Raw genomic sequence first — 23,514 nt, 5'->3', positions numbered from 1 at the left:
CTGACGTTATGCCCTATCCACTAGGCCAAGCTGCTAGCTTTTCTGGGCCTCAGTTATCTCACCTGTAAAATGGGAATTAAGACTGTGAACACCATGTGGGGCATGGAACTTGCCCAATCTGACTCATTCATTCATTCAATCACATTTATTGAGCGCTTACTGTGTACAGAACACTGTACTAACCTAATCTGATTAGTTTATATCTATCCCCGTGCTTGGTAAAGTGCAAGTATTTTCCAAAGAATAAAGTCATCTTATTAGGGTGTGTCCCCTCAGCCAAATTGCTTATTTTAGTTGTCGATGTTTATTTGTAAAATGGAGACATTTGTGGAAAAAGTTCTCAAACTGAGAAATCCCCTTGCAGACCAGATATTCTACTTCAATCTGTCATTTCATAGCAGGACATCCTAAACGAAATCACCTACATCAGCCCTATTTCCTTTACAAGATTGTATTTTACTTGGGAAACCTCTTAATGCACAGGGACATAAAGCATAAATGATTCATGGGGGAAAAAGTTTTCATTTTGTAATAAAAGAGGAGCAGATCCAGATTAAAAATTCAGAAAATTAACCAGCAAGTTTACAACTCTATATTTGAATTTTACTGCCTAGCACTGGAATAAGGAAATGTGCCTCTGCATTTTTCTCCCATAATATTTCCCAGATCCGCCCCTTCCTCTCCTCCCTTAATACTCATCACTACAGTTCAGCCTCTGCCTTTTCCTTACCTCAGCCTTTCCCCTCCTCAGGCTATCCTATGCTCAACTGCCTGAATAAACTTTCTAAAACATCTTAAACCTCCACTGGCCACCCATTACCCACTCCCACTGTCCAACCTTCTCTCTGGTAACCCAGTCCCTTAAAATTCACCAGATTTAAGCACTCCCCACCTTGAAAGTAATCCTGAAGACTCATCTCCACCAAGAGGCATTCCACATCCACTAATATTTATTTGGACAGAGACTGGGGATTACTGCACATGATAAGTGCTCAAGAAATACCACTGACTGGTTGATCATTCTTTATCATTTCTTTCCCAAATTTCTCCTACAGATAAGTTCTTATGGAATGAACTCACCTTAGGAGTTTTTTTGGTTTTGTTTTTAGTTTTTTAATTTTTTATGCCATTTGTTAAGTGCTTACTCTGTGCCAGGCACTTTACTGAGCACTGGATATATATAAGGTAATCAGATTGGACAAGTTCCACATCCCACATAGAGTTCACAGTCTTAATCCCCATTTTACACATGAGATAACTGAGGCCCAGAGAAGCTGGTAGTTTGGCCTAGTGGATAGGGCATCTGCCTGGGAGTCAGAAGGATCTGGGTTCTATTCCCAGCTCTGCCACTTGTCTGCTGTGTGACCTTGGCTTCAAAGCTCTCCATCACTTTGTCCCCTCCTACTTCACCTCCCTTCTCTCCTTCTACAGCCCAGCCCGCACACTCCACTCCTCTGCCACTAATCTCCTCACTGTGCCTCATTCTCACCTGTCCCGCCGTCGACCCCTGGCCCACATCCTACCTCTGGCCTGGAATGCCCCTTCACACATCCACCAAACTAGCTCTCTTCCTCCCTTCAAAGCCCTACTGAGAGCTCACCTCCTCCAGGAGGCCTTCCCAGACTGAGCCCTCCCATTATCCTCTGCTTCCCCTCTCCTCCCTATCACCCCCAGTCCCTCCCTCTACCATACCCCCTTCCCCTCCCCACAGTACTTGTGCATATTTGTACATATTTATTACTCTATTTACTTTGTTAATGATGTGTATAGATCTATAATTCTATTTATCTATTTTGATAGTATTGACACCTGTCTACTTGTTTTGTTTTGTTGTCTGTCTCCCCCTTCTAGACTTTGAGTCCATTGTTGGGTAAGGACCATCTCTATATGTTGCCAACTTGTACTTCCCAAGTGCTTAGTACAGTGCTCTGCACACAGTAAGCGCTCAATAAATACGATTGAATGAATGAATGAATGACGACTTCCCTGTGCCTCAGTTACATCCTCTGTAAAATGGGGATTAATACTGTGAGCTCCCTGTGGGATAGGGACTGTGTCCAACCTGAGTATCTTGTGCCTAACCCAGCTCTTAGAACAGTGCCTGGCATATAGCAAGTGCTTAACAAATACCATAAAATAAAAGAACTTATCCAAGGTCACAGAGCAGACAAGTGGCAGAGCCAGGCTCAGAACCCAGGTCCTTCTGACTCCCGGGACTGTGTTCTAGCCACTGGGTGACATTGCTTCTCAGCCCATGGAGATTTAGGGAAAGAAGATACACTATAGCCTGCATCCATCCAGCCAATGATCCTAGAATGGAAGGCGGCAGCTGCATCCAACCCTTTTTCTTCCTTCCTTCCCCTCCCCTGCACAATGTACAGGGCAAAGAAATTAAGGGTTGGGAATGAGCAACATTTGCTTTGTTCAGTCTTCCCACCCCTGCCTCAAATGAATTATGGTGGATGGGTAGTGACCTTAGACTCGCTTGCTCTTTCAGATGCTTGGGGGAAACAAGCAGGATCTGCCACACCACACACTCAGACAACACTGAACAAAAACCCCACAGTGCTGCTGAAACAGGTAGACATGGGCGTCGTCACCTCTTCATAGAAGGCTCAATAACCATTTCTTACAAAATATTATGATAACCGAGCCAGGAATAATTATTTTGTCTTTAGAGAGCATCTGCTTTTGTATGACGAATCCACGGAGGTGGAAGAGAAAGACACAGCAATGTAAAAAGTACCTGGGTATTCAATGTCTGGAAAAGCCGCACTGGAATGCTTTCTTCCTAGAAAGCTTGTGGATGCACCTGTTCTTAATGGACCCAAAATGTAGGTGATGCTCTGCAAAATGAGAATCAGATCTACTAAAAAAAAAAATGTGGCCTCTTCCAAGTGATTTACATCAGCCCGTGATGAATGTATTGAAAAGTGAATCAACTTCAGACTTCTTGACTAGGACTACATCCACCTCGTTGACACACTGCTAACGGGACCTTCCTTCCAAATGCATGAGTTTCTCCTGCAAGGAGGATCTCTAAAATGGCAGGTTTACTGCAGAATTAAAGGTACAAAGAGGCCTATTGTCAAGTGCACACAGACGCAGTCTGCAATTTTCTCCTGTACATAGGGCAACCCTATTTTCAAACATTACAGTGCCAAGAAAATCAATGGCCGGTCTTGGAACTTTTAGTCAATCTCATGACTGGGGCTAAAAAGACCAGTCTATAACTTATTTCCAGCTGCATTTCTTAAAGGCTGGCACTTAAAGTAGAGAGTCGGGAGGGTGAGCAAAAGCATCCTGCCCCTCACCTTCGCCACCACGACATGTGGTTGAGGGGGTGGTCTTGGGAGGCCCAGAAGTGATGCAGAGAAAATTGGCTACTGCATTTTTAGGCTCACTTTAAATTCACCAATTTTTATTCCCACTAGCAGGGGATGAAATTTGAACAGGGCTAGGGAAACAGTGCCTTTTCTGCAATCTGCTGTTGCATCTATGAACCCACCAGGTGCCACAATGGAATTGAGTGAATTTAATTTTTAGAAAATATATTTTCTTTTGGACAAAGATTGATATTTCCAGACGCCATAATGCACCTTGTTTTGTTACCCTAACCACCAGGTTTTACCTGTTATAGCTGATGTAACTTTGGACTCGGGTTCCACAAGTACTCAACACCCCGCAATTTCAGGACACAATTTGTACTTTGGGTATCGCTCTCTCCATTTTAATAGGTCAACTCTTTACCTAATGCTCATGTTCAACTGCCACTGACATTAAAGTGCATTAAATGTGTACGGAGGGTGAAATAGAGCCCTTAATCCAAAGACTGCTGTCTTTGGGGTACTGCAAAGAAATGCCACATAATTTTGACTGAAGGGGTAGAAAAACTGGGTTTTCCAAAGGTGCTGCCTTGACTTCATTTCACAGTTAGGAAACTGTTAGATAGTTGAATGTTCAATAAGTAAAGTAGTTACTCGATTAGACTGAAAATCAGGATTTCTTGTTCCAAATTTATTTTTTTATGTCAGAACACTAACACTAAGCCAGCTGACAGGGAAGTAGTGGAAAGCTACCTAGAAAAATCAAGAGTTGGGGAGAAGAAGAACTTCTACAGTGTGGATGAAGTGTGGAAATTTCCTCCCCTGCAAATACCGAGAAAACATGGAAATGCAAAGATTAGTCCCTAAAGCACTTGCTATCCATCACCTTTTACATTGTTATCCTCCTTCACTGTGGTGAGCACCAGTTGCAAGCCATTTCCAGAGATCTGCTACTGCCGCAATTGAATTCGAGCAAATGCATTTATCTATAACACTGTTAGTTGTTTTTATTTAGTGCTACATTGAGTCATGAGTACAGTATGTCAGTTTAAAATCTAACTTAATATATGCCACTGCTTGGTCCCTTCGGATATTCCTGAAACACAAAGTTTCACATCAACGAGGTTTTCCTAGATGAAAAATACCTAAATACAGTACTGCCTCTTTACTGAATGAAACCTACCCAATATGATGGCAGGCACTCAAAATTATTTCATTTTGATATCTTCTTTAAGATTAAAATGGGTAAATATGTTCATATCTGCCTAGAAACACTCAACCCACATGATGGTGTTAATAAATTTCTTACTTCACATTATGTATCTACATCAACGAAATCTATCATCTCCCTTGTACCCACACCCAGCTACCAATAATCTAACCAAAGACTTAGACAACTCAGGCTTTGAAGTCATCTGACTGGTGCTTATTCATAGTAACCTAACCAGTATTTTCCATTTTGAAATTTTCAACCCATGCTAAATTCAGAATTTCCACTGACTGTTATATCATCTTCAATATGCACAGGTGTGTTGGTGTGTGTGAGCAGTACACTGAATCTGCCATTATTTATCTATCAACCTGTTTATCTGTCAATTGTTGACTTCTCAAGTAGTCTAAATTTAGTTGTGGCTTAACAATATTAACCTTGAACCTCCGGTGTATTCTGTTTTAACTACTCTTTTTTAACTAAGATGGTTTAACTACATATCCTGAAGCAGCAGTTTTGAATGCCCTGATTCAGGAATTTTGAACATCATACACTTTATCATTAAAATTATAGTTGTATTAAAAAAATCCAAAAATCAACATGCACATTTCCTAAAATCCAAGACTTTGGCAGAATAAGTGCAGCACTCATTTCTTCTTTTATTCCATATGATGCACAGCTGCATCAGTCCTGTCAGGAAATGGGCAACAGGAAATTCTTAACATACTAAAGAGAAAACCAAAGATGTGGGACAGAGTTCCCTTTTCTCCTGAAAGGGTTCCAACTGTCTGGCACACATTTACATCAAAACCTAAGATGATTACTTTGAAATGGCTTCACTTAACCTTTTCACACTTCTACATGGATGATACTTGGTCAGTAATACTTTTTTTTTAATACACCACCTCCAATTTATCCAGTTAAAAGCACAAGCTAATAAAGGAACTTGAAATCTTCAGATAAACCACATGCAAGAACTACAGGTTTGGGGAAACATGCCTTCATAATCTCCTGTGTTATTTGTGTGGCTAACTATAGCTCTTGCATATATAATTCCATTATACTTTTATAAATCAGCATTTTGAGAGTGCTTTTGAACCATTAATATATTTTCCTGGTTAAAATTCTTTGAGATGTTCTTAACAAGAGTCTTAGATAATGAATTTGGGCAAACTCTGGAACAGTCTTTACAGTATTATCATTCTCATTAATTTTCAGAACTACCCACTGTGTTGAGATGATTGTCATGGGCCTAAGACTTCAATTTGGCTAAATATTTTTGCATATATTTCAACATATAAGCAAACCAACAGATGTTTAAATGTTAAGTTCACATTCAAGAAATGGTTAAGTGTGTTTTCTGTAATCTCTTCATTTGTTGGCTGCACTAATTCTTGTTCCTCTATTGGTTTCTGATTTTAAGTGTTCCCTTTACATTCAGGTTTGAAGAAAACCAAACTAAACACACAAACAAAAAAAGCCTTCCAAAACAGCAACAAAAGAAAGGTTCTGAGTAATCATGGCTTTGCTGCAAGAGGGGTACCTTCAAAAACCAACAAGGAAAATAAGCACTTAAATATTAATTAAATGCTACTTTTTGCTAAGGATCCTAACAATGCAAAAGCATCTCAAAGGGTTTTCAAGAGACTTTTTCAAGTTTGTATTCTGACTTGCCTTTAGTAACCTGGCCCTGACTTGCAAGGCCGTTTTAAAGAAGATGGGAGAAGATGAAAAGAATACTGCTTTAAGATGAGTTAATGCAGGGGATATACAGTATCTTACTTTAGTCAGTCCAGCTTATTCTTTTCTTTGCCTTTTTTTGTTATCTTTGAAGACTGCTTCTGTTTCCATTGTTTCATCCTTTAGCATTCACATATCAGAGCAATAAGTATTTCATTACTGGTTTATCTGTCCAGAGGCTTGAGAAGCAGTAACAATTAACCCTCCCTTCACAGTGATTGATACAGGCTTTGCTTTCAATTTGTTCCACTACACAGATCATGAAATTCTGAATGCAATCATCCTCATTGACCTACACTTTCAAACACACAGCTACAATGAGATGAAAGTAATTATTAAAAGGAACACAGGACCAGTTGGAACTGAAACAAAGTCTTTAAAAAATCTTTTAGATGACCTTCTGGGAAAATTGGCAATATTTGTTGTTAACTAAAACTATAGATTTGGGAGCTTATTTTGGAAGTATTCAATGGTGAGCTGATCAATATCTGATATGATGATTACATTAGATACAGTGTATATTTGAAATGACTCTTTAAAGACTTCTGTTCCTGGCCTGTTTTAACCTGGCTGTCATTAAGCTGTCATTAATATCATTAGCAGAAGCTGCTTCCAAAAAAGAAGTCATTTTCTATCTGCTAAAACTGGAGTTTGGGTATTATAAGGAGAGGGCAATATATACACACACATACGTGTATTTACACATATATACACAAACATGCATTTATATGTATATATGTACCTACACACATACGTATATACACACACATACTCAAATACACACACATACACACACACATGAATATATATATACACACACACACATATTGTAAATATATAAATATATATGCTCACTCTAAGGAGTCAGGAACTGAATAGCAAAAGTTTTACTACCTCAAGTAAATTATACACCTGAGACCTACCTACTGTTGGAAGTGGTTATATTTTTCAAAACCCCCCAGAAAAATAGCACAAGATACATATTTATCTCAGCGATCGATACATCTTAGGAAAAGAAAGTAAGGAGTAAGAGACCACGTAAGTAGAGTATATTGAAACAAGGGTTGTAGGAAAAGAAAATCAAGGCAGAGACTAGAGCTCTAATCACAAAGCAAGATGATGGAGATGAACCAAAACTGCATGGATTAGCAATGAATTATTTTCAGCTATAAGCATGTGCCTGTGCGAAAGAGAGGTAAAAACTAGCCATTACTCACAATCTGATCTGCAGATAAAAAAGTAAAAATGGGAATAAATTTATATGCTAAACTAAGTCCGGAGAATAATGAAAATCTAAAATGTTGTTACACTTCAAGTAACATCCTATTTAATGTTTTCCACGTACTGTATAATACTGAGTATTTACCCAGTATAATCTGAAAAGTGTTTGAGCTAAAAGCAGGGGTTAAGTCCTCCCACCCCAGTCTTCTGATTCTGTCCTTATTACCTGGCTCCCATTTTCCTCCCTTCCTTTCCCTCCATCCCACACCAATTTGGGCTATGTTAGCCGGGATTCAGTCTAGAACCAATCCCAAATGAGAAGGATGTTTTTACACTAAGTGACCAGGGGGAAACATCACACTGAGAAGAAACTGAACGGCCTTTAGTTCATCTGCAAAATCCCCTCCCGCTCCCCTCCCCCCGACCCACCCAAATGAAGACTGTAAGAACTAATTTTGCAATGAAGAAAAATCAAAACCTCTGCTCCCTGAGATTCTTCTGAACAGACTGTTTAAATGAAGAGCACTTTAATCAGTAGCGGAATCCTCACGTTTCTAATGTCTTGCTGTGCATTCTGCAGGTTATAGTAGCAGCTGGTAGAGGTCATATATCTTTTGTGAGCATCCCAAAAAGGCTCACTGCCAGACTGTTAAATTATGAATAAGCAATGAACAAAAGAATGCAGATACGGTGGTGACAAGATAATCCAAGCAAATTTATCTATGACAAATTTCACAGGATTAACAAATTACATTTACACAGAACAATAAAAATGTGCAAAAAAAAGATGAGCCTACTTTTCCTTATAGCATTAGTAAAACAAAAAAGTCACTACTGCAGTGCATACATTTAAATTTCACTTGATCTAAACTAAGACATTTCCATACATATCTAGGTGGCATTCTTTTATTTCAAGTAAACCCATAATATGCTTTGTATCTAGGGCATTTATATGAAAATCTCAGAGAATACGTGCAAAAATTATGTAAGATAAAAAAGATCTCTCATTTATATGACAAGATATGCATGCATTCCAGAGGAATTTCATAAAGATTCAATTATTACAGAAAAAACTTTTTCCTGAATCAGTGTCCTACATATTAATTACTGAAAAACTGAATTAGTGATTGATTCCTCCATTTCTCTAGGATAAAGTAGATACCTGAAAAATGTTATATATCTTCCCCTTAAATAACTTTCTCGACAATTGCAACAAACACCATCATTTGAGAGAAGGTGAAATTTTCAAATGACACGTTTAAAATATGAAAAGATACCTTGAGGTTTTTCGAAGTTCTAGAGGGAATTTCGATTAAACTTGAATGTGCTACAAAGTGCTCCCCTTAATTGAAAAATCGGGAAGCCAAATCGGGGTTAAAATATTCTTTGTAATTAGATTTTTCCTATGTTCCATGCCCTATGAGGTAAGGCCTCAATCATGAGGGAGTGATGCACTAGTTCCATAAAACCTAGGTTTGGGGTTTTTTTTTTTAATAAAAAGATCCAAAAACACTCTGGAAAAATACTTTCTGAAATACAGCTTTTCTAAAGCAGCTTGCTAACTTTCAATATTCTGTGAAACTTGGATATCTAAATGAGAATCTTTTCATTTTACATAAACATACTGATGATAATAAAATCACATTATTTCCTTTAAGATGTTTTCCATTTTGCTGCACAAATGTCCCCATTTTTTCACATATGCTTTCTATTGACTGCTTTATAAAATTAAACAGTTGCTTAGCAAAACATAACTCTAAACGAGACCTCTCCAAACTACATATACCTAGCAAATATCGGCTCTCCTACAGGAAGCTGCCTATAAACAAGAAACCTCCTCAATTTAAAAGTGAATATCCAATTAATTAAGAAACGCTAGCAAAATACTTAGATCCTTCAAAAACTGCTACTTAAGTACTATTTATATAGCTCTTGGTCCCATTAAAAACCCTACTTTGGATTTGATTTTGCCCGAGAAACAGAAATTTGAAAAGTAGAAAACTAAACGAGGCATGCTTAAAGCGGTGATTGTTCTTTTTTTCAAACGTTTCGCCTGGGCCTCCTACAAGAAAGGCCAGAGGCCTAGAATGAAGAATTGGTGAATACCTTGTACTCCTGTAATCTCCTCCCCACAGAACTGACCACTTATTCAGAGCTGAAACAAGACTGCCAATTTCGACACTCGGAGACACTGAGGGAAACCAAAAGGATCGGCTGCTTTTTGTAATTATGAAGGTTAAGGAAGAAGCAATACTGGGATCCAGAGTCCCTTTTGAGCCAAGCCCCCAAACCAAAGGAAGGGTCAATCTGGCCCTTCTTCTGACCACAACAATGACCTATAAAGGCAGATAGGTCATCTTTTTTTCAACTATCATATGCCCAGCATCTATCTTCCCTAAGTGGAACAAGAGCCAGGCATCACAAAGTTCACAGAATTACACCATTCTGCAAAACCACAACCTTGAAAGACGTCTTCCGGGTTTCCCCAGATCCTGGAACTTAAGGCTTTAAAGAACAACTCAAACATGAGTTCAAAAAAGCTCCCCATTCTTGAAGGTGCCACAGCAACAGGAAAAGAAATTTAGAGGGGAGACAATCCCCAATTTGTAAACCGCATCCTGCCGTCTACGCCCTACATATAAAGCCCACAGTTCTCTCATCTACCGGAGACTACAGAACCATTCTCAGAAGAATGGTAGTGCTGTCAATAGTGTTTATGTTGTTTTTCTGTTCATTAAGTTTAAAAGATGAATCCCAACAATACCTAGGTTAAGTTATTATCACTGAGCCCAGCTCAGAATTGCCTCTGGAGAGCATGGCCTTGCATAGGTAGAAGACACAGCTAGAAATCTAATTCATTTCCTAAAGGAAGTTAATTGAAAGGCAACAATGCAGGGATTCTCCTAGAAAAGGCATCTCTCTGCCTCACCCTATCATCGGCATAGTCTAATACCTTACAAACGTTTACTTGCAGGCTTCAAAGGAGACTGTGTTGCATTTGGAGAATCCTGCAGGGCAAGGTTCAGTGGAATTACTCCTCTCTCCCCTCTCCGCTCCACTCTACCACTAAAGTTCTAAAATTAGAGGAGCTTTCGACCACAATTCAGAAGCCCCCTGCTTTTAGGGGCTGGCACTAGAGTCTTGTGGTAACACCAACTGCTTTTACTCACTATAATAATAATAATAACAACAACAATAATAATAATGGTATCTGTTAAGTGCTTCCTATGTGTCAAGTACTGTATTAAGCCCTGGGGTAAATGCAAGATCATTCCATCATTCATTAATTTATTCATTCAATCGTATTCATTCATTCAATCGTATTTATTGGGAGTTTACTGTGTACAGAGCACTGTACTAAGCACTTGGGAAGTACAAGTCGGCAACATATAGAGACGGTCCCTACCCAAGAACGGGCTCACAGTCTAGAAGGGGAAAACAGACAACAAAACAAAACATGTAGCCAGGTGTCAAAACTGTCAGAATGAATAGAATTATGGCCATATGCAAACCATTAATAAAATAGAGTAGTAAACATGTACAAGTAAAATAGAGTAATAAATATGCACAAATATGTACAAGTGCTGTAGGGCCGGGAGCGAGGGAGAGGGGAGGAGGAGAGGAAAAAGGGGGCTCAGTCTGGAAAGGCCTCCTGGAGGAGGTGAGCTCCCAGTAGGGCTTTGAAGGGAGGAAGAGAGCTAGTTTGGCAGATGTGTGGAGGGAGGGCATTCCAGGCCAGGGGAAGGACATGGGCCAGGGGTCGACGGTGGGACAGGTGAGAACGAGGCACAGGGAGGAGGTTAGTGGCAGATAATCATGTAGATTACAGTACCTGTCCCACATAGCAGGGACTGGGAGTCAGAAGGACCTGGGTTCTAATCCCGGCTCTGCCACTTGTCTGCCGTGAGGTCTTGAGCAAGTCACTCAACTTCTCTGGGCCTCAGTTAACTCATCTATAAATGGGGATTAAGATTGTGAGTCCCATGCGGGACAGAGATTGTGTCCAACCCGATTTGCTTGTACCCACCCCAGTGCTTAGTACAGTGCCTCGCACAAAGTAAGTGCTTAACAAATACCACAATTGTTAACAATAATAATATCTCTCCATTTTACAGATAAGGAAACTGAGGCACCAAGAAGTTAAGTGACTTGCCCAGAGTCACAAAGCAAGCAGGCAAGTGGCAGAGCAGGGATTAGAACCCAGGTCCTCTAACACCCAGGCCTGTGCTCTTTCCACTAGGCCACGCTGCTTCTCAAAGCACTTCCTCTGCTTTGTAAAATGTCCCCCTCAAAATCAGTTCTGTGTGTCACCCTTTCTGTCCATTATTAGACCTATCTAATACCTTCCTTTTGAAGGGGAGCTTTCACCCAGGATGCCAGTCTCTTTGCCAAATGTATACATTTCCTTTACGTTAGACCCTGGAACACCCTCCTGCCCAAGCATCAGCAGTGCAGCCAGTTGGAAGAGGCAATATTCCTGGCTACCAGCCCATGTTCCAGCCAGCCCACAGAACCTCCCCTTTCAGAGAAGACTCCTGCCTAGCTGCCCTCTGAAACACAGTTTTTCCTCAACCTGTAATGTTCCTTTTTTGAAACCATATCATTGACACTGCTATTAAGGAAGCAAAGAACTTTTCTGGAATGCAAGATCCAATATCTGGGCTTTTTTTCTTTTTCTTCCTTCTGTAAGAACTGTTCCTGGCACCTGGCACCTAGTTCCTGGGCAAGGGAGAAGTACACCCCAGAGGAATGAGGAAACAGACTGGAACAAAGGGAAGGGAGCAGAAGAGTCAACCTGAGGCTACAGGGAAAGATAATCTGAGGAAGGAAGTTATTGAAGAGGCTTCTTGTCCCAACCACATCCAAATATAGTTGTTGGAAATCTCCCAGCTCCAGGCCCCCAGACCATCATTACTGAGGAATCTTACCTTCCCCTTCCCTCTGAAGCAGGCTCAAGCCCAAAAGTAAACGATTCCGGGATTCTTTATATGTTTGTTCTTTTTTAATCCTGTGACTTAGCAATAATAGTAATGAATTCTTCTCTTATGAACTCCAGTGTCCATGAAATCCAACTGTGCAACTATCCCTTTGATAAATTAAAACTTTTGATTTTGCCGCCATACAAGCGCGCACACACCTCATTGTTCAATCTTCTTACTGTTCCTGTAATGTTTCATGTACCCGTAGTGATTTTACTCTTATCATGCCATTTTCTGTTTAGGCACAGTATTGTTACTAATAGTATCACAGATTATTCTATGTTCAGTTATATCAAAATTAATAGTCCAAACATCCTTTTCTCACTAATGGGTTTCTGCAGTAAAAAATACCGCTCAGTTACAGTTGGCTTCGTACCCTTCCAAAGACGGAAAAAAAAATGTATCCTCATTATGAAAATATTAACGCCATTAAATGCAAAGCAAATATCATTGGAATTTTCCCCTTAAAAATTTGAAGCTGTTACTATACTCAGATACGTTACTGAAAAATTACCGTGAACTTCCTTTCTACAGAACTTTTTCTAACAGTTTTAATCAAAAGGTTAACCTCTAAGTAAACTGTCTTCTTTCATAGCTACTTGAATCAATCAATCAATCGAAGTTATCTATTGAGCACTTAATGGGTACAGAGTACTGAATTAAGCACTTGGGAGACAAAAATACATTAAGCACTGTGCTCCACCACTTGTCTGCTGTATGACCTTGGTCAAGTCACTTAACTTCTCTGCGCCTCAGTTACCTCAACTGTAAAATGGGGATTAAGACTGTGAGCCCCATGTGGGACAATCTAATTTCCTTGTATCTACCCCAGCACTTAGAACAGTGCTTGGCACATAGTAAGCGCTTAACAAATACCAACATCATCATCATCATTATTATTATTATTATCATTATTATAATGAAACCTCATCCTGGAACAATTTAAGACCCAACTCTTTTGATCTAGGACATGTTTTTGAGCTTTGCTAGGTATTTCCCTCTCAAATTCTTGAAAAGCTAAATGTCTTTGACCTTTTAAAATTAGCATTCGGTTTGTCTTAATAAAAATTAACCACCTAGGACTTCCCAAGAAAGCACATTACTTTTCAATAGCAGTTTTACATCGTATGTCAGAATTAAATTCTCACTTGGACGGAAGGCCCCGTTTCAAGCCAACAAAATCAGAAATTGCCAGTGGATCACAGACTGCAAATAGGGGCAGAAAGAAAGAGTCAAGGGGTTAATAGAAATCTTGACATTCCCTTAAAAATAGCTCCACTGCTGGGTGCTACCGTTGGAGCATTGCTACGTTTATTAATATAGTCGATTGAGGGAGAAACTCAAAATTAATGCTCCCCAAAATACCAAATACTTTCCCCCCGAGGACATATTCACTGAGCAACGTTTTTCACACACCAAAGTGCTGTTGGTGAAAGAGACATTAACTTCCATAACTTCTGGCAAGAAATAAAAACTTGCATGGTGAAGAATAGTTAAGGACCTAAAGAATACCCTGCGTAGGATCCCAATAATAATAATGGTGTTTTGTTAAGCGCTTACTATGTGCAAGGCACTGTTCTAAGCACTGGGGGGATACAAGGTGATCCCCTTCAATAAAAAAGGAAAATATCTCAACATAACTTTAAAGAAACAGCTCAAAATCTGAAAAGAAATGTACATGTTTGTAGTTTTGGGGTGTAGAAATTCAAAACCAGGTCATATCACATTTCAGGTTGTGAATTGATCAGTACCTATACATCTGTAAATCCGAATTCAGAAAGGACATGGTAATGGGGGAGGGCCCTATTTAATAAAGGTCATTATAACTTCTAGCTCTCGAGCTATAAGATCTAATATCCTTTCTGGGAGCTCTATGATATGCCCATGCATTACTTTTCTTGTTGACAGACTGTTGCCTTGGAAATATTTCATTATTTCAGTTTTTCCATTTGTAGACCCTTGGCCTTGTGATATGAAGGCCACCCTATTTCATATTTTCGATTATCATTTAAGCAATCTTGTGGAGCTATTTATATAAAAGCAAGTGTTAGACAATGCATATCATCATTTATCACTGCTGTGTTTAAGCTTATGCTGGGGAAAGAAATACAAAAAAAAAAAGAAGGTTTGGTTATTGTTTTTTCTCCCCTTCCTTTAAACCAATAGCACCGTGGTATTGTGCTATGCTTTACAAACCAGCACTGGAATATCACATGCATGACACTTCTGTCTAACTAATTTTCTTGGTTACACATCCACATAATGGAAAAATTCTAGGCCTGTGCTGTACAATTTGCAGCCTAGTGGAGTTTAAAAGGAAATAAAACAAGTTTGAGAATACAACTTCTTTCTAGTCCAGCAAACCCTGCACTGAGCAAAAGGAATTATGACAAGGAAGGGCCTCTTTTTATCCAAATGAATTTGTCCTAAGATCCAAGAAAACATCTTTCTCTGTGCATTTAATGAACTTCTACTGGATATTTTTACTTGAACACGGTGTGCTCTGAAAGGCATTTTTTCCTCCTCCTGGTCTCTGATTACTAGCTTATTTGAATAGTAATAAAGAATAAGGCAATTGCCGAAGCCTCTGTAAAGTCATCGATAGTGGGGAAACAACTTAAAGCACGGGGAAACAACTTAAAGCACGCCCATAAAGTAATCTACATTTTAAACACACTTGTAGCAACAATTACAAGGCACTAAATATTATGAAACAAGTTTCTTTGAGAACGGGCACCTGAAGGTGGAAGGAGTCTACTTTGTTGAAGCAAATACATTTTAACAAATAAACCTCTTGTCTGAACCATCTGACAAGCCATTTCTCATTACAAAATCAAATCAACTTACACATGTAATGTTTATGCTTAAAGTGTTAAGAACATTTTAAACAGTGATAACAAAGTGAACCCTCAGGGCCCAAAGCAACTGTTGAATAAGCAGACGGGAGTTTGTGGTTATTGCCGTTTTAAGAATTTGGGCTACAGCTCTCTCCCACTTCTCCCTCCCCAGCCCCTCTTTTTCTCTTTTCCCCACTTCCCCCGTCCCCTACAACTCCCCTCACCCCATGACAACTTCTCCCACTTCCTACAGGGTAAAACTATTCCGATCCAACCTTTAAAATGACAGCATCAGAGCTGAACAAGAAGATGCTATTAAAGGGCATTAAATTAAATACAGTATATCCTCCTACAACTTCAATCAGAATTTCAGACCAAGTGTTATTTAGTTCTGCTCTCAAGTGGAGCAGAATAACAAATCGCGCACTTTGATTTACCTTCTCCGAATGCCAAATGGAGACAGGTGATAAAGAAAGCACTCATGCACAGGCTATGAAGTTCCCCCTAGAAATTAATTCTATCTTCAAGATTCCTATCTCAGAGAAATTCCCAAAATGGCACACAAATATGCTTCTGCTAGAGAGATTACTGGAGCTGTCCTGGCAAATACACTTACTGCTAATAGAGTACCCAAGTTCTCCAAAAAATAGAAGGGAAAAAAAAGAGAGGGGAGGAGATACGGAACAATGATGTGTGTGTGTGTATATATATGTGTGTGAATATATATATATATATATATATAAAATATGACTATATGTATATATAATGTGTCTATGTAAACATAAATATAAATATTTATATTTATATATATTGTGCATCTGTATAAATATATATGTTCATATTGTATGTAAATGTGTGCAAAGAAATATGCCTGTTTATATTTATATATAATGTTTATGTGAACATAAATATAAATCTTTACATTTACATTTGTATATTACATAGACACACATACACACCCAAACTTAATGGTGGGTATCATTGTTTCTCTTGAAAATATTTACGAGAATGGTAAAAATTCCATATTCATTGTAATAGTTTCTAATTCAATGTAAAAAAGACTACCCATTTGATGACTAATACCTTGATGCGACCAAAATTGAAAGCAAATTACTGGGTTTTGGGAATTCCTCAGGCACTCCAGTATTACCCATGAAGTGTACGTTCAAATTCGCTCGTATATGCGCTTATCTGATTTCCAGGTCAGCATAGAAGTGTAACAGTAACATACTCTGAAACACTACACGTGGCTGTGTATCTAGACACAGCACAGACACATTACTGACATATGAGTTATTACCTGAATGTATAGAATTGGCTAATTTCATACTCGAGAAACTGTACATACGTTTATCAATCCCAAGACTTTTCTTTCAAACAAAGACTAGGAGACCGGATTGAACTGAAAGACATATTTTACAGTTAAATGATTCATTAAATTCTAGTGAGTAGTTCTCTGATCAACTTTCCTGAGCTGGGCTCCCCACGTAGTCTCGGAATGAAAGCTGATAATATATTCATCTATACTTTACACCTAATCAAGGACTCCCGGCCGCGTGGTTCTCCCTTGAAATTCCTAAGGAAATATCCTTACACACACACACACACACATACACACACCCCCAGTCTGTTCCAGGACATCCAAGTGGTTGCATTTAAGTTTTTCCTCTGAATTAGAGGGTAGCATCATGTAAACTCACTTTCCACTGGGCATTTCCTCTGAGGCACTAGGAGATTCTCTCTGCTTAAACCAAACTGCTTCATGCAATTAATGTCATCAATCGAGCCAATTAATAGCAAACAGCTCCAAACCAAGTGGGCTGGGTCCACTAGAGAGGGATGGGTGAGCGAGGTGGGCAGCGCTCGGCCTCCCTGAAACCGGACTTGGGACACTTGCAGATACTTTGTATTCCAGCTTCTTCCCTTTGGCTCTAATTTAACTAAATTCATGCAGACATGCTCGGCTAAACCTCACTCCTGGGAGTGCACTTCTCACCAAGAACTTTAGGAAACACGGATCCCAAAACTACCACTAAGAGGGCCTTCTGCTCCACATGCCGCCAACACTTCAATGCCTGACACATAGTAAGCGCTTAACAAATACCCTCATTATTTAAAAGAACAGAGTAGGGGGAAAGGGGGAAAAGGAGGAAAGATGATAGGAAGGGGGGAGGGGGAAGAGGGGGAGATAGAGGAGAGAGAAAAGGGGAGGGGGGGGAAGGAAAGGAATAGAGAGAGTGAAGGGAGGAGAGAGAGAGGAGATAGGGAAGAGATTGAGAGGAGGGATAGGGAGGAGATGGGGAGGGTTGGGGAAGGCATGGGGAGGGGATGGGGGAAGGATAGGGAAGGGATGGGGGAACGAGAGGGAAGGGATCAATCAATTAATCAATCAATCGTATTTATTGAGCGCTTACTGTGTGCAGAGCACTGTACTAAGCGCTTGGGAAGTACACGTTGGCAACATATAGAGACGGTCCCTACCCACAAGTGGGCTCACAGTCAAGGGATGGGGGAAGGATAGGAAAGGGATGGGGGAAGGATAGGAAAGGGATGGGAAAGGGATGGGGGAAGGATAGGGAAGGGATGGGGAAGGATGGGGAAGGATGGGAAAGGGATGGGGGAAGGATAGGGAAGGGATGGGGAAGGGATGGAAAGGGATGGGGAGGGATGGGGGAGGGATGGGAAAGGGATGGGGGAGGGATAGGGAAGGGATGGGGGAGAGATAGAGAAGGGATGGGGGAAAGGATAGGAAAGGGATGAGGGAGGGATGGGGAAGGGATGGGGGAGAGATAGAGAAGGGCTGGGGGAGGGCTGAGGAAGGGGTGGTGGGGAAGGGAAGGGAAAGAGGGAGACGACAGATGGAGAGAGGTAAAGAGAAAGAAAGAGGAGGGGAGGGGAAAGATGGGGGAAAGATGGGGAAGGGATGGGAAAGGGATGGGGAAGGGATGGGAAAGGGATGGGGGAGATAGAGAAGGGATGGGGAGAGATAGAGAAGGGTTGGGGAGGGATGGGGAAGGGATGGGGGAGGAATGGAGAAGGGATGGGAGAGATAGAGAAGGGATGGAGAAGAGATGAGGGAGGAATAGGGAAGGGATGGTGGGGAAGGGAAGGGAAAGAGGGAGACGACAGATGGAGTGAGGTAAAGAGGAAGAAAGAGGAGGAGGAGGAGGAGGGAAAGATGGGGGAGGAGGCTGGTGTAAGAGGGAGGAGGAGACGGATGGAGAGGGGAAGGATGGAGTAAATCGGGGGGTGGGTGGGAAGGGGAGTCGGGGTGCCGGGGGAAGTTCGGGGCCGGGGTTCACGTGCGGTGGGCGGGGCGGGGGCCTCGGGCTCGGCCTAGCTGCACTTGAACGGCCCCCGGAGCCGCTGCCCGGAGGCGACGCCGCCCGGCCCCCGGACCCGTCTTCCTCGGGCCTCGGCCCCCGGGCCCCCCGGCCCCCGGGCCCCCCGGCCCCCCGGGCCCCAACGGCCGCCGCAGCCCCGCCGGCCGGTCCCCGTCCGGGGGCGGAGCGGGGCAAGCGGCCCCGGACGGCGGATTATCCGCAGCCCCCGCCGGCGGGCCCTCCTCCTCCGAGCAGCCGGCCGGGGGGCGCGGGGGGCCCAGCGGGGGCGGGGACGGACGGACAGGGAGCAAGGCCGCCCCGCCCGCCGCAGGTTCAATAAACAGAAAGTGTTACCGTTCTCGCCTGGAAGGATCCTGCTGAAAGCTTGGCTTGGTGGGCGCCATCTTCCTGGGTTTTTTTCTTTCCCTCCTCTTACTTTTTTTTCCCCGCTCCCCCTCCGGATTTGGGGGGGGTGCCTGTCTAGCGGTGGCGGCGGGGCCGGGGGCGGGCCCGCCGAGGGGAGGCAGGAAGGCTGGGGGAGAGTGGCGAGGCCGGAGCATCGCGGGGGCCCCCTCCTCTCCGTGCCGCAGCAGGTCCCAGGCCTCCTCCCCCCCCCCCACCCTCCCGCCCCCCGGTCGCCGGTGCCCGGTGCCCGGTGCCAGGGCTAGCCGGGCAACCGTCCGTGCCCCGGAGAGCGCGGCCGCCCCGGCTCCCGGGCCGTGGCCACGGCGGCGCCCCCGGACCCCGGCGCGGGGGGCGAGGGGGAGGAGCAGGAGGGGACCGCGATGGGGGAGAAGGATCCCCCCACCCTGGCATCCCCCCCCCTTTTGCCACCTCCACCCGCGCCCACCCCGGGCTTGGCAGCAGGTGGGACCCCACGCACACCCGGAGACACGTGCTTACCGGCGGCGGGGGCGGGGGGGTGGGGAGAAGGGGGGCCCGTCCCGAGGCCTGGCCAAACAGTCGTGGGCAACCTCCCACCCCTCCTCCCTCGCCTTTCCCACCCACCCCGAGATGTGGGAGGGGGCGTGTAAGAGGCCCACCGGGTCCAGGGGCCACTTTGGGACGGGTGGGGGGACCTGATGCCCCGCACGCAAACGCATCAGGCCCACTGTTGGGTAGGGACTGTCTCTATATGTTGCCAATTTGTACTTCCCAAGCGCTTAGTACAGCGCTCTGCACATAGTAAGCGCTCAATAAATACGATTGACGAGGATGATCAGGCGGTGCCCGGCGGAGACGGGTGCGTTGGCACTCCCCCTCGGGGGTCCTGGCATCTCCAAAGACGCATGGCCTCCTCCTGACCCGGCCCTCGAATGTGGGAGTGTGTGTGTGTGTGTGTGTCGCTTTCTATGTGTGTGTCGCACAAACCCACTCGTAGCCCCCGAACCAAGGTCGGGGCAGGGCCCGGTGACCTTGGCCGGTCGCCCACGGGGCCCATCGGTCCAAACTCCGGGGCACTCTGGTGGCGACCAAGTGGTCCTCTCGCGGCTACCCGTTGGATGCGGGCCCGGGACGGGGGAGTGGGCCTAGAGGGCGGCTGGCTGCCACTCGCGTGTTTTAAAACAAGAACAGAGAAGGCGAAGTCCTCGGAAAGACGTCGATGTCTGCTCGGGAAGGGGGCCGGTTGGTCGGCAGGGCCTCGGGCTCCTGGGTCCTCTAGGTGGGTCCGACCTCGGGATTCCTTGGCAGGGGCGAGGGGAGCTGTCACCCACTGGGATCCCCCCCGCCGGGAGGCAGGGAAGAAGGAGACGAAGTGTGGGGGGAAGATTTGGACATCCGAGGCCCATTCCGAGGGGAAAAAGGGACAGCATCTTCACTTTCGAGGCAGGAGAAAGAGGCGATCCGCAGGGAAGAGGGTAATAATAATAATAATGATGATGATGGCATTTATTAAGCGCTTACTATGTGCAAAACACCTTTCTAAGGGAAGGGAACACACAGCATTTCACGCACACATCTCTCAGCTGCCTTCCTTTCCGGCCACCCTCCTCTTTCCTGGACGCTATCCCTCGGGCCCGACCTTAGAGCACACGATTCCGTTCAGGAAATCCCTGCAGAAAGTTTGTCGAGGAAGTGGAGGAGAAAGTATGGGAGTCTCCCGGCCCTTCGATAGACCGCTGACTGGTCTGGGCTTCAATCTGAGTGACCGAATGGGGTCAGTCACGCTCCCTTCCCCTGGCCCGCTAACACCCAATTGTGAAATTCAGGCTATTCGTTCCCCAGCAGCGACCCCGTCTCCCCGCCCCCCTGAAAAATTAAATAAAACCTAGGGAGGTAACAGGTGTCATTCCTTCTCGGTTGGCCTTCGTGATGGAGGAGGAGGTGGGAAGACGGGAGTGGGAAAAAGGGGCCCAAAGTTGCTCCAGTTTCCAAGCTGTGGCGTTCCCCGGCTCGAATGTAACAAAAGAGGGGCTGGGAAAGGCAGAGCTCTGGTCCGAGATCCAGGAGCCTCGGTGGAAAGCAGATTTTTAAATCGAAACCCGGAGGATGCAGGACGCCTCTCGACATCATTCTTCCCTGGACGTGCCGGGATTGGGAAGGCCTCCGAAGAGGGGGACAGCTCCAAACTCTGGGAGTCAGGATGAAAGTCCACCGGCTGGTCCGTCCCTGAACCGCTCCATGCTCCCCACAAATCCCTTGTCATTTGCCTTAAAGCCAATCTGACATTTCTGACCCTTCACTTTCCCCTGCCCAGAATAAACGCGGCCTAGTGGCTAAGAGCATGGGCCTGGGAATCAGGAGGACCTGGGTTCTAATCCGAGCTCCGCCACTCGTCTGCTGCGTGACCCTGAGCCAGTCACTTCGCTTCTCTGTGACTCAGTTCCCTCATCTGCAAAGTGGGGATTAAGACCGTGAGCCCCGTATGGGACAGGGGCTGTGTCCAGCCCGATCATCTTGTGTCTACCCCAACGCTTAGTACAGTGCCTGGCACATGGTAAGCGCTTAACAAATATCATAACCCGCCCCCCACAACTATCGTGCCTTTCGCCTTGTATTTCCTAAAGTGATCGCCTGTTCTATCGTCCCTTAAATGCTATTTAGGATACTCCTTCCCCCCCAAAAAAATCATAGAGTAACCAGGAAACGGAAAACCCCAAACCAACTCTTCAGTTCTTTCTATAGGAAAGGTTTCCAGATCTTTTGTATTAAAGGTTCGTGTATTCGCTTGAATGAGGCAAGCCTGAAATGATTTAAATCAAAAGTCCCTTTGGCTAGGAAAAGCGCTTAAGCATCCTGGTGAGTTATTTCCAAGAATGTCTTTTTAAACTAATTTCGCAATAAGCAAAACCCATACGAAAAATCTTCCTCTCGCTGGGCTTCCGCTTGGAAAATACTACTTCAAGTGTTCCCCCCAGCCTGCCCCGAGGATTACCCCCGGAGAGGCGAAACCAAACCCCGTAGTGACAGTTAAATTTAAGCTCTTCAATTTAAATTCGCTTGGTTCACCACCAAAAGTTACTACACCAGTGAAGTTTGAACTAGGACGACAGAAAGAGATAAGCTGTTATTTGAATTTCGAGTAGGACGCGGATCCTAGATTTGGAAATAAGATTTTGGAAACCCCCAAATTTGGAATTGCACATTCTAGTGGGGTGGTAGTAGTATTTTGCCTGTCTTTTTATCCACGGGCATCCGATAGAGAGAGGTCTAAATGCCATTCTAGCTTTCTTTTAGGCGCCTCGGCGGCTTTTTTTTGTGTTTGTGTGTGGATTCCAGTTTATTCTCGATCTTTTCTAACTCGAAAGTTCACATGGGGGGAAAAAAACTTTAAGATTGGGAACTATCGCTGGTGCACTCTCCTTCTCCCTAGGGAGGACCAAGAAAGATAGGTGATTTTTAAGGCGGTAAAAGCGATAAAACGTTGGAGAAAAATAAAAACAAGCAGTTCTGAAAACTTCATTCTGACTTGCTTCTAAGACTGGCTCTCTCCCTCCCTCCCTCCCTCTCTCTCTCTCACTGAATCGGGTGCATTTGCATTATAATGCGTGAAAGATGAATACTTCACCGTGCAGAGTAGGCCGGGATTTCAAGCTATATTTCCCTATAGTAACAGGTGACCCGATCCCACTACTACGGGGGCTCGCAAGTCTGAACATCGGCCCTGTCGGGTTGGAAAACAAATAATCAATGGGGCGGCGGTGGTCGGCGGTCGCCCCCGGCCCCCGGAGATGGGGCTGGGCAGGAGCTGGAGGGCAATCCCAAAGTTTGGAAGATGGGTTTTCCCGGGATGGCTCCTGGAGGGACCCGCTCTTAGGAGCCGGGGTCCGGGGTGGTTGAGGTTTTCGGGGGTTTTATATGTTGCCAACGTGTACTTCCCAAGCGCTCAGCACAGTGCTCCGCACGCAGTGAGCGCTCAATACATCGATTGATTGATTCGGGAGGCACGGACCACGGCTCGCCCCTGCAGGGTGGTTTAAAAGCAGGCTGGCTGATTTTGCCACCGTCTCCTCGGTGAAGCCAAAAGGATGCGCACTTGGTGCGTGTGAGTGCGGGTGCGGAAACAGCCCCGAAGTGAAGCAAGTGAGAGGGGGGCGTCCCCCGAAGGCAGCCCCCCGCCCCCTCCGGTGCCCCCCAAAGCGCCCGGTCCTTCCGGGACTCACCGCTGCTGGTAGGAGGTGATGCCCTGGACGGTTGGCGGGTTGCCGTTGGCGGCGGGGACGGTGGCGGCTCGGCCCATGCCAGCCCCGGCCGGGCCCCCGACGACGCCCCCCACCCCGGCAGCCGCCCCGCCGCCCGCCGCGGCCGTCACCTGCACGCTGAAATCCGGGAAGATCCTGATCATCCCCGCGGCTCCGGTGGCCGGGCAGGGGCTGCCGGGGCTGCCGGGCGGGGCTGCGCTGCGGGGCCGGCCGAGCCGGGCACTCAGCCGCTCTC

The 23,514-nt window shown here is 44.5% G+C and overlaps 1 protein-coding gene across 1 annotated transcript in view; it reads right to left on the bottom strand.

Annotated features, from left to right (window-relative positions):
- Positions 1-23,290, bottom strand: part of NPAS3 (neuronal PAS domain protein 3) — a 686,751-nt gene extending 663,461 nt beyond the window's left edge. Inside the window, exon 1 of the mRNA XM_038756404.1 lies at positions 23,241-23,290. The gene's annotated coding sequence lies outside the window, so the exon portion shown is untranslated. The remainder of the gene's footprint in view (positions 1-23,240) is intronic.
- Between the last annotated feature and the right edge of the window lie 224 nt (positions 23,291-23,514).

This window comes from Tachyglossus aculeatus, chromosome 14 (assembly GCF_015852505.1).
Source record: "Tachyglossus aculeatus isolate mTacAcu1 chromosome 14, mTacAcu1.pri, whole genome shotgun sequence".
In the NCBI taxonomy this organism is placed as follows: domain Eukaryota; kingdom Metazoa; phylum Chordata; class Mammalia; order Monotremata; family Tachyglossidae; genus Tachyglossus; species Tachyglossus aculeatus.
The sequence above is the reverse complement of the archived record's forward strand: the minus strand, read 5'-3'. Positions and strand labels throughout refer to the sequence as shown.